The sequence below is a fragment of the Cydia pomonella genome, chromosome 24 (assembly GCF_033807575.1).
Source record: "Cydia pomonella isolate Wapato2018A chromosome 24, ilCydPomo1, whole genome shotgun sequence".
Taxonomy (NCBI): domain Eukaryota; kingdom Metazoa; phylum Arthropoda; class Insecta; order Lepidoptera; family Tortricidae; genus Cydia; species Cydia pomonella.
In genome coordinates, this window is record NC_084726.1 from 3,414,579 (window position 1) to 3,427,165 (window position 12,587).

Below are 12,587 nucleotides of genomic sequence, written 5' to 3' on the forward strand. Positions count from 1 at the left end.
AAAAATTCCTACAGAGCACAGAGCACCGAAACTCAAGAACAATGCCGGCCACGTAATTTCCGAAACTGCCAAAAAAGCAAAACTACCTTCAACTTTTAAAAAACCCATACCTCATTCCAGACATGTACGATCACAAAGAACTTTGCACCAATTTTAAGCACTCTCCATTTCGCGAAATTCGAAAATTCAAATTCGAGATTCGAATCGTCGACTATTCGGGAGCGACGATACGTGACTAAGCCGCATGTATAGTTTAGAATACTGTTGTATTTTTAGAATACGCCCCCTTGTCTGAGGGCGCGACCACGTGGCCATATCCGCTTGAAAAAACGGTCAAGTGCGAGCGGATGCTAGTGTAAATCAATTTTAAAGGAAAGGATTAAGAGGAGGCATAACGCCAAGAAAATAGAAAGAAATAAAACATATGGCACGCCCCGCCAAATTTGCAATGAAAGATATAGCCGTTTAGCGGTTTTTTACCTTTTATCTCAGTTATTCTAAAAATGTACAATAAAATAGAAATCCTCCGAAAGGAAAAAACGGAACCCTTTGTTGTCCGTCCGCCCATCCGTCTGTCTGTCTAACAAGACCCTTTTTCTCAGGAACGCGTGGAGGTATCAAGCTGGAATTTATATCAAGTCTACTGTCCCTTGGAGCTGTGAAAAAATCTAAGTTCTAAGCCAACGCAATCAAAAGATACAGCCGTTTATGCCGCATATTTCCGCATATTTTCGACACTCGCAAGGGTATCAAAACCTACAGGGTACTTTCTGTAAACTCAGAATCTTGAAATTTGGTACGAAGCAACATCTTATAGCACAAATAAGGGAAAAATTGCGAAAACCGTAAATTTTTAGTTACATCATATAATAAAAATATTTTTAATAATTGATATGACTCCATTGTCTTGGTGGGTGAACTTTTACTTATATACCTACAGGTTTGAAATATAGTCTAGTTTTGGTGTGATTTTCTTCATGGTATTTGCTTTTTTTAAACATATATAAACAACAATTTAGCGTTCAAGATAAAGATAGTTTATTTTCCAAGTAAGCATTTAAATTTAAATTACTTTAGAGATAAGTTATTGACATTTTATTATTTTATGCTCATCCGGTTATGTCTGTGTTTGTGATCTCTGTATGTACTAACAATAGTCTTGTAAGTTATGTTGTGTAATACTAACACTTTTATGGGTTTTGCCTGATAAAGGATTTAATAATAATAATAATATTACAATGCGCTTATGAACATCAAATAAAGCTACGCCGGCTCTAACCCTACACCTCTGACCCGAGAAGATTTAAATCCCTCCTTCATTGTAGGACTGTATCCCAATATGGGACCAGCGTTAGCCCCCTCTTAATTGACTATCAGTTTCCTAGTCAGTTACTACCTTTTGTACCTAAAAAAGTTATAGTTCCGAATGTCATTTACGACTTCAAAGAAGTTCGGTTTCTCCGCTCGGTAATACCATTGGGTGATGGATTTGTATGGCGCTGAAGGGATAGTTAAACGGAAGTATGTGTATAAATGTCCGCAGGGGGGCGATATTTAAAGAACGGCGCCGGAGTTTAGATGCGACGGAAAAGAAATGTCTACATACATAATATTATCCTGATGTAAACTTATGCTAATGTTTTTCTAAATAAAGAATTCGTTTTATTCATTTATTTTTTATAAAATGGCGATATTGACGGCAATCTTCAAGATTATTTTAGAAAGTCTAAAACCTATATTAATGTTATCATTATCATTATTACAATGTCTCCCGTGAGTTTAATTAAAGTGAGGGCAATACTATGTTTGATATCAATAAAAATGAAAACCAATGTTGAAGTATTTAGTAACTAATGAATTATTCAAACAACTACGTTAATGCCTCTTTTCCATTACTATATTACGTTTTAAACCTGCATACATCTGCGAAGAAATTCAAAGGTGTATGTGAATTAGTGTATGGGGTAGTGCTGCGAAAACCTTGCGCTTAGAAAGAGCGCAACGTGCAGTCTTAAAGGTAATTTTCAAGAAACCCTTCAGGTATCCTACCATTGATCTTTATAGAGAGAGTAAAGTGCTGTCGGTACGAAGTCTATTTTTCCGCCAAGTCATTTAAAAAAAACATAAGACCATAACCTTTGATAAAAATCTCACGAAAAATTAACGTCGAGTTCGTGTCTGTGGTATACAGAAATTTCGCTTGGCAGTTTCAGGACGTCATGTTGATTACCTTAGTTCTAAATTTTACAATAAGGTTAACGACCTTACCGATATATATGCTCTCACACTAAGAGAATGTAAGCAGAAAGTCACTGATTGGCTACAAACGCTAACTTATAACGAGATTGAGGATTGCCTAGCCTCTCATCTATACATATAATAAAGCTGAAGGGGGTCGAAAGTCTGTACATGGAAGATATTCGAAAAAAAGTAGGCTGGGGATACTAAGAATCATTAACAGAACACGTTCCAACAGTTTTTAGAATTTTTGTCTGTTTGTCTGTTTCTCTGTTTGTCTGTTTATTTGACCTCGCATCACGTGAAAACGGCTGAACGGATTTTGATGCAAACTTTACTAATCTGTCGATAAAATGCCCGGCCAAGTTATAGGCTATAAAAATTCAACCCCTAGACCCTTCTAGGGGGGGTAGCCACTACACTCGATTGAGTTAAGTTTGCACCTGAATCTTATGGCGCTACTTTTACAACAAATATGTGCTACGAGTATCGAGTACCCTGCTAAACTAACAGATATGGTGCTGAAATTAAGCCACCGAGGAAGGATTTTGCCAAATTAACTCTAAAGTGAGATTTTAATATCCAAAAACAAAGAAATAAACATACATAATAAAATAAAACTTACTAACAACTTAAACTAAAGATAAAAAATTTGGCCCAAATCGCCGTCAATGGGCAAGGTGCCTAGAAAGTTAGAAGAGGGGGGTACGGATATCAATTCAATTTCAATTGTGTTGATGTAATAATACAACGAAATTAAACGACAGTAAATTAATTGCCATACATTGCACAGTGCCATCTTTTGGGAAACTGAGTAAAAATTTAGTCAAATCAAGTAAAGTAATAATTTTTAAGAAAAAAAAACCGACTTCAATGAGATAGACCGGTGAAAGAACGATTATTGTTGATTTTTTATTTCATACAATTAAATTAAAAAGACAGCGTCCTACGCCTAATTATGTAGAAAAGGAGGTAACATGTTTTTTTTTGTCACTGCATCCAACTTGACACATTTCAGATTTGCCCTATGGTTGACTGGTAAGATACCCGCAATAGGGTATTCGACTGTATTTAAGATAAATTATTTCACACCATGCATGAAATAAAGCACCAGATAATTATTAAAAAAACTAAATAGGATAGAAATATAAAAATGTGTCTTGAAAACCTAACTGCTTGACAAACATGCACAGAGAACAAATTGCCAAACGTGAACTATGCATCGTTGAAGAGTTCCATTCTGTTTATCATGAACAGTTCTACTTCATCAAATGTCACTTCTACAAATGTAAATACTTGATTTGTTGATGAAAATACAAAAATCACTATATGTATGCCTTTCACATTTGAAGAGTTCCCTCGATTCCTCATGGACCCCCATCGTCAGAACTCGAACATGACAAAAATTTGTATTGAAAATCTAATTTACTTAACAAACACAGCGAAGAGGACAAATCGCCAAACGTGTACTGTGTATCGTTGAAGAGTTCCATTCTGATCATCATCAGCAGTTCCACTTCATGAAATGTCACTTTTTTAAATGTAAATGCTAGATTTGTTAAAGAAAATACAAAAATCATTATATGTATGACTTTCATATTTAAAGAGTTCCCTCAATTCTCCTCCTTTTGAAATCTTGAAGTCGGTTAAAAATGAGTTTACTTACATAGTTAAGTAGTGGCAAAATCAACACACATATCAACACGCGTATAACTGCATAATTATGTAAAAAAATATTTTCTCCGTCATGAATGTACCTGATGTATACCTAATCGTAATTTTATCGTATCCATATTCATACGTATCGCCTCTTTTAAGCACTTAATAATGGCTACGAAAGTGGGTATAATGAAAAAAAAAAATCTCTGATGTTTGCGGTGTAAATGTCAAACGATTTGGGACTCGCATTTTATACGCGTTAAAATGCCATAAGAACTAAAAACTGAAAATGCCTTCTCGAAAAAAAGCGAACCTTTCACGAAAGTCTCGCAACGCATTGAGGGTACGAAACTATAGCGACGATCGTGATTTTAGGCGTAGCCACAACTACCAGAGACGTTATGCAGGATCGTTCTATCCATTGAAAACCTCATTCGTAGCATGTACGGAGACCTGAGCCATTCTTGGGTTTGTGAGAGATCCATACTCACGCCATACATTGAGTGCTTCAGGACTCCCATAGCACACACATTTACCCTGAAAGTTGGAGTTCTAATCATGCTTCTTCGAAATTTGTCGCCTCCGAAGTTATGCAACGGAACCCAGCTAAAAGTAGTGCAGCTGCAGCGAAACCTAATTGAGGTGCAGATCCTGACGGGGTGCGGCGCCGCAGAAGTCGTGTTCATCCCACGCATCCCCCTTATCCTGAGCAATTTCCCGTTCCACTTCAAGCGCCTACAGTTCTCCGTGAGCGTCTGCTTCGCCATGAACATCAACAAGTCGAAGAGGCAGACGCTGCGCGCCGCTGGCGTGGACCTGCGCACGGGCTGCTTCTCGCACGTGCAGCTCTACGTGGCGTGCTCGCGCGTTACCAGCTGCACGGAGCTATTCGTATAATATTCGAATATTGTAAAATGTCAATGTTATGTAAATATACTATTACATACCTACTTATTAGTATATAACTGTAGATATAATTATATGTATACATTTAGTTGTGCATACATAAACATAATTGTAAACAAAATGTAAATACTCGGCCTCAAGTTTTTGATATCTACGAGTATTCTCCTTTCCTCTAATCCTACTTCTAACTAATAGGTATTACACCTAAATACGACAGTGTTCGGAAGTATGGATTTCTATGGGTATATTTCTTACCTTTTCATGCTTAGACTGATTTGGATAGGTACAGTCAAGAACGTAAAAAAAAATACAAAAGTGGAACTGTATTGTCCGATATACATCTACTACTCTATGTCGTTTAAAATTTGAATAAGGACGAATTTGAAAAAAATAACAATTGATTTTGGAGTGTAGTTTTAGTAAGTGGTACCTAATTGTAAAATATTTTATCTAGACTACAGTCCTCTAGCGTATCCATCTATCAACTTTACTTCAAGTTCCACCTCCAGGGGAGAGGCAGAGAAATTAGCGGTGAATGAGCCGGTTACTGACACAGACCGAATACCACGCGGGCGGAGCCGCGGGCACAGCTAGTTATTAAAATATAATTCGAGCAACTCACACACACACACACACACACACACACACACACACGAGCATATTTACAAATTAATCACACTTTCAACTCCTGTGTAACACTAATAGACATTGTGATACGTAAATAGTGTTAACTCTTTGTTTATACATATTTTGTATTATTCCGATATTTTTAGTTTTATTTTATTATCAGTTCTGTTGTACACTTGTAGATTTAGTACCAAAACCTATATATTAATATAGGTATACTTAATGTTTTCTCGGGGGTGAGAGCCTGGTGAACTGTAATACAGGTTTATACCTAGTTCAGACTCCAGTCTCTCACAAAGGATCACAACCTCATCTCGAATTTAAATGTTGTTATCATACTGTGAAATTGTTACAAATCCTTTGTGAGCTGATAAATAAACATTTTTTTTTTTATTATTTTAATTCCCCAATCCGCATTGGGCTAGCGTGGGGACTATAGCCCGAGCCCTCTCGCTCATGAGAGGAGGCCTGTGCCCAGCAGTGGGACGTATATAGGCTGAATTATTATTATTATTATATTACGTTTTTAAGGGTCTTCTAATGCTCTTTTGGTTTTTACTTATATATAAATTTCTATGTTGTTTTTTTTTATTATATTTGAGAATTTGGCACTGGTTGAACCCATCCTCCACCATTGGAGGACTTGACTTTTTCTTTAGAATATAACATTTATTTCAGTTTATAATTCAGAAATTTCACAAAATAATACTGAAAATCTTGAAATAAATTGTAAAAAAAATATAATGATCTGATATTTTATTTGTGCAAACAGTTGATGTCAAATTCATTACAATTGCTAAAATCATTGGAACCATTTCCATTAAATGTATGTAAAAATAGCATTGAATTGGTTCACCTAAATATAATAAAATTAATTAAATGTTAATTTTCTATTTAAGGCAGCTATAATGATTAAAACCGCTAAAATGATTACATATTTATAGTATTCCAGGTGTGTGTTTATTAGTAAATTATATCTATTTAATTATTGTTTCAGCTCGATGTATGTTTTATCATCTTATGGACACATATATAGATATATTGATGTTTTATTATTATTATATTCATTCAAAGTAAGTATCTATCATGTTTGTATTTGTACCCAATTTATTAAAAAAAATCGCACTAAATATAAAAATGGCGGACTTAATCTCATTAATACCAGTCAACCATCAGGCTAAACAAAAACGTCTAAAACAAAACTTATATGATAAGCAATAATATTATTTAATGTTTTCAGTAAATATTATTGTTCTATATGCATAAATATCGATAATTTCATAATTCATTAATACTTATCTGGATTATTTTTCAATGAACCCTACACCACACATGTTTTATTATTACCATATGTTACCCTCAATTCTGTTCTCAAAGTGACTCACTCATATCTCAATATACTCTATATCTAGTCTCAAATAAAAATATATAAACATTCTGCTACTTATATCCAGGAAACAAGGTTGGTAATCGTATACAAAAGATCATGTCTTTTGAGATAAGTCCTTTTCAAAATGGCGGGCGTTATTGCGTATAATCAAAATATCGTAACTGACATTGTTTTAAAGAAAACTATGATGTTTTGGCAGTAGGAAAGTTTGACAAAACATTCAATGAGAGTATATGAAACTATGAATAGGTATTATTTAATTGAATATCTCCATGGGAATTTTATAGTCAAAACAGTGACTCAACTCATTGTCCAAGATGGCGGACTATCAGGCAAATTCGAACGTACACTGATGATATCATTCTGAATATTCTGATGGCTCCTCTACACGATGGCCCAGTGCTGGACCAGCGAGATAGCCATGCCATGGTTATGGCTCCTCTACACGATGGTCCAGCGCTGGACCAGCGAGATGGCCATGCGATGGTTATGGCTCCTCTACACGATGGTCCAGCGCTGGACCAGTGAGATGGCCATGAGACGGTTGAGAGCATGCACTATGGAATTGGCCACGAGTAAATGCGTACCATCGCTGGCCCACTACCTTTCATGTGGGGACGAAAAACCAACACCGCTGTGGCCATCCCATCGCCATCCCGCCGCGCCATAAGTCATCCGACAGCACTGCCCTCTCTATACGCTGGCCCAGTATGATGGCCCATCGTGTAGAGGAGCCATGAAACGCTATACGATACATTATGTGCGAATAGGTGATTCTAAACTCGTATCGATTTCCACTCCCTTTGGTCGTGTTTTAATTTATCGTCACTCGTTGCGAATTTCCTATTTTTCCCACTTGTATCGTAATGTACTATTAAATAAATGCATACCAGGCAACATCCCTTATATAATTATTCATATTCATTCAATTATACATATTCATATTTTCAACGTCAAGCAAATAAAAATCGTTTGTTAGTCGTATACCTCGAAATCAAAAATTCCTTGTAGCTTTTCACCTATTCGCGTTTTGCCGCGATCTCATAATTTCTGAACAGATTTTTATTGTTGTAGTATGATTTCTGGTCGCCAATTACAATGGTGTATAAAATTCATAGTATATTTACTTCCCTGCCTTTCTTCACTGTAGTCGCTTTTCACCTCGATAGATATTTGCTTGTAATGCGTTATTACATATCGCGACATTTCCTTTAAGCACTATACCTCTATAGTTTTGTTTTGTTAATGCATTTCGCACTTGTAGTTTATATCCTGGTTTAGAGTGTGATATATGTAATCTTAGAGGTAGATTTCCTAAATAACAAATTCTCCAAAGCTAGTTAATGTATGGCTGTAACAATGAGGTCAATAAGTGACAGTATTTTTATTATTTCCCAGTGATATAGTCATTTTTCTTTATGATTAATACAATACAGTATAACAATATGCGACCCAGGTAAAATGTAACAAAAAAAAATTGCGGCTAACTAAATAGGCTATTGAAAATACATGCTACATTAAAATTTGCTACTGTTGTAAAAATCTATTAAAAATATATGCGAGTAACAAAATATACCACCGATATTACACGCTACAACAAAATGCGCTATCACGGTGAAACGCGAATAGGTGAAAAGCTACAAGGATTTTTTGATTTCGAGGTATACGACTAACAAACGATAAAAATCGTCAAACCGTTTTCGTAAATTCTTTATTCTTTTTTATCGTAATTCAAAAAGCATTTTTATAAAAACAAATACTTAGCTGAAAAATGCATTGTGCATGCAAATATAAAATGGTGGGGCTTTCTATCCACTATTTTTTAGCCAAATCATAACGGAAATGTACAAGGCCAGCAATAACTTTTTAACCGTTCGTAAAAGGATTCTTTTTAAAAACACGTTGAAAATTTACCCCCCATTTATCTTGCGCAAAAACGTCTTAAACGCCAGGAAATTCAAATTAACATAAGCTCTTTTAAGCAAACAGTTTAGGTATCAAAAGGAATCCAACTTAATACTTTTGCTAAATAACGAAGATGATGAAGGTGATGTGGACTTTGGGTTTAATGTTTAAGGTTGAAATTACTTCGTGATGTAAAGTTTCAGGCCAGACTGGGAAAAAAAAGAGCGGATGCAGTGCGGATGAATTTAGCGAGGGCACAGATTAAAAAACAGAATGTTTATTCTGTAAAATAAACAGCAGTTCAACCGTAAATAAAAAGGAAATAAAACTTAAGAAAAACAACAAGCTTATAAATAAATAAATAAAATAAATAAAAATTGTTTATTTCGGACCATAATCCATAGAAATTGGTTAGTTGCTTCTTAAAAATCTATGTTAGTCTTATGAATAAATATATATCTACAGGAAACTTAACCTAGTAGGTATTGGGTCTTACCCTATTTGTCCCTCCCAATAATCACATCAACCCAGTATTTTGTGAGCGCCAGTCGAGGCGATCGGCCAACGTCCTTAGCATGCTGTTGCTGCCTCCGCGCACTCTCCCAAGCAGTGAGGCAATTCTTTTTCGCCTTATGGCAAATATATGAAAGCAATTAAAAATAAGTAAGGTGAGTAAGATTGCCAGAGGGGTTAGGGTGGGCAACGCACATTTAACACCTCTGGAGTTGCAGGCGTACATATGCTACGAAGATTGCTTACCAACAGGCGGCCGTATGCTTATTTGCCACCGACGTAGAATAAAAAAAATAAAAAAAAATATTACAACACGTAAGTAGCATATTCACCAAGTTATATGTTTAACATTCATTAAACGTTATACCGGTGACCGTACAGCTGGCAGCTTCGTCGCTCAACGCATTGCAGTATTGCGATACAGAGGGGAAATGCTGCCAGCGTCTACGGTACCATGCCACGGGGGGGACAATTTTTTTTTTAAGATTAGTTTTAAGTATTTTTAGTTTTACATTTTAAATTGAAGGCTAATTTTATTTATTTTTAGATTTTGGTTTTAGTTGTAATTTATTAAAATATATAGATTTCATAAAAAAAACATACTTTTGGTGGAACATGGGCAATAAAATTACGCACTATCGTTAATTTAGGTTTATAATTGGGGTCTCTATTGTTTCCCATAAAGTTTTAAGTCATAATGTATTGTTTGTCCGTATTTTCGTTAGCCATAATTTGGTTTTTCTCAGAAACGCGTAACTTTTCAGGATTGCCATAAAACAAACCTAACCTAACCTAACCTAACCTATCTATAGGATAACCTAAGGACATTCCTGAAAAGTTGCCGATTTCAGAGTTATAACTAATGATAATATAACTATCATTACATTATGACTTTCAATAATTATGCCAAACAAAGGGATCCGTTATAATTGTCATTTATTAAGCTCTTGTCTATAGCATTATGATGCTAATCGAATTTCAGTAATCTTTTGTTTTTAGTTTTTTCGGGAACGATTTTTTCTGGTCTATATAGCACAACCAAGGTTTGAAACCACTATTCTGCATCTAGAGTAACAAAATAAAGAGAATTTATACCACTAGTGTCAGTATCAGTGGAACAGCAAGGAATTCCGGGACAGGCGTCAACATGACTTTGAACAACCCACTCATCGCCTTAGGAAAACTGGCTGCCTGCGCGTATAGACATACGTTGGGGCTGATGGCCAGGATTTGCGCTGATGTGGATGGCAGGTTGTTGAAATGACGAAGGCAGCGGGTTCTTCGAATTAATTATATAATTCCGGATTTTTACATGATTTTTTATGTAATTAACTTTATATAAAGAAGAGCAAAATTAAAAGTACGTATAAGCTACGTGGTAGCTCGGTGAGAGATCAAATTGTAAGTGTCATCCTCGGTCTTCATTGGTGCGGGCAGGGATGACGAGCCGCTACACCATTGGCTGCTGATCACGACATATACGCGATGGATGCCTCTCATTGGCTGCTGGTGACATGACGCGATAACATGTATGTGACGTAGTAGTACTCATGGTAGGTGCATCGCAGCCGGGGATGAGCGCACGGGTCGCTAAGCGCGGCTAGGCTGAAGGTCACGGGCCGCCGCCAGTTTCTATCCGGTTTAGGTATTGCCTTAACACTGCCAATTCTATACATGTAGTTAGAATTAAGATTTACAATAATATCCCATGTGACATTATAAACATGAACACCATTCCGGGTTTTAACTCGCGTTTAAAACGTTTATTGATTCAAAAGGCCTATAAATCCGTAAATGATTTTATTAATGAAAACAATGAGACCTGACATTATTTACTTATATAAATATATGAACATTCCATCTTTATGCAAGTTGACATGTTAATTTTTATCTAATTCTATATCATCCTCAACTAAGTGAATTGTATATATAAATTACAATGTATGACTATTACTGAATAAATGATATGATATAACTTTAGAATTATATTGAATGATGAAAACAGTGCATTCTCATTAATATTACGTAGAAACAGAGTGAACACTCTGATAAAACTTACTCTATAGCAAGGAAGGGTAAAGCGTGCAAAAAGTCCTAGACACCCTTTTCCAAGGTACATTTACTGACTGTATCAAGAATTAAAATAGGCAGGGAATATTTTCAGCATTTTCAGGATGCTCTGAGTTTTTTTGGATCGTTTTCACATGAGTTCAGTTTTTGTAAGATACACTTTCAGTGTGTTTTAGACGTGTTCTTAGTGTTGGAAATCAGGGTTTTAATATAATAAGCAACAATGGTATGTCAAAACATAGGTTTATTGTTAAGATAATAGCGTGTGTAAATCATTATGGATACTACGCCCTAGTTTTCACTTTTATTGGAGCACTACAATGTTATTGGCAGTCAAACGGCCCGATTTGAAGAATGATTAAGACACGTTTAAGATCTTGGAAATATGAAAATATCGATAACTAAACGATATGTCAAAATTGACGTTTATTTCGATCCCGTTATCGATAAGATCTATCTACGATATTTTTAACGTCAAAGTGACATTGGTTGCCCGAATCGAGCTACTTCTGTCAATTATACGACATATAAACGATATCTAAATGAGAACTAATCTAAACCAGAACTTATCGTTACCGTATTGCATTCTTCGAATCGAGCCAAAAGCAACTGTTGACCCGATTCAAACTTTAAGATACGTCAAAAATTTCCTAATGATACGATATGGATGTGCGCGTCAAAAGTGACGTTTTAATTTGAAGAAACGTCACTTAAACGTTTCTTTAGCAAATGTTTCTCAAGAAACTTCCTGCCTCGCTAAACTATGCAATGAACTGTCGCCCGCGGTTTTTTTATATCACGTCGGTGGTAAACCACCACACAGCCCGCCTAATTGTAAGCAGTCACCGTAGGCTATAGACGTCTGCAACTCCAGAGGTGTTACATGCGGATTGTCGACCCTTTAAAACCTTTACAATCCTTTTTTGAAGGACCCCATACTGTAGACCCTTGGGAAAACTATAATAAATAAAAAGTTTCAACCGACCGATATAAATGGATGATGTTGTGGTCCAGTCCAGCCTAGGCGGTTATTTATTTATTTAAATTGTCAAACTATTATAATTTATAAGTCTTTTCCAGCACGGAACAATGGTGTTCTGGACGTTTGGGAGGCGTGCGCTAAGCCGAAGCCAACACGTACAAGCCCTTAATGAAATGAAAGGGGTACACCGAGCGGATGCTGCCCTTGCCCGTGTCATGGGACGCACGCAGAGGCAGCACCCGCCAGGGTGTAAGGACTACTTGAGTGTTTGTGGAATCTGAAATGAACTGGGCTATG

At 36.0% G+C, this 12,587-nt stretch overlaps 1 protein-coding gene across 5 annotated transcripts in view; it reads right to left on the reverse strand.

Annotated features, from left to right (window-relative positions):
* LOC133531229 (irregular chiasm C-roughest protein-like) overlaps positions 1–12,587 on the reverse strand; it is a 129,207-nt gene that overhangs the window by 66,241 nt on the left and 50,379 nt on the right. The window contains exon 1 of one of the 5 annotated variants that reach the window (XM_061869378.1): positions 111–579. The exons of the other annotated variants lie outside the window; for them this stretch is intronic. The gene's annotated coding sequence lies outside the window, so the exon portion shown is untranslated. Of the gene's footprint in view, positions 1–110; positions 580–12,587 lie in introns of those variants that run through there. 5 annotated transcript variants of the gene reach the window in all.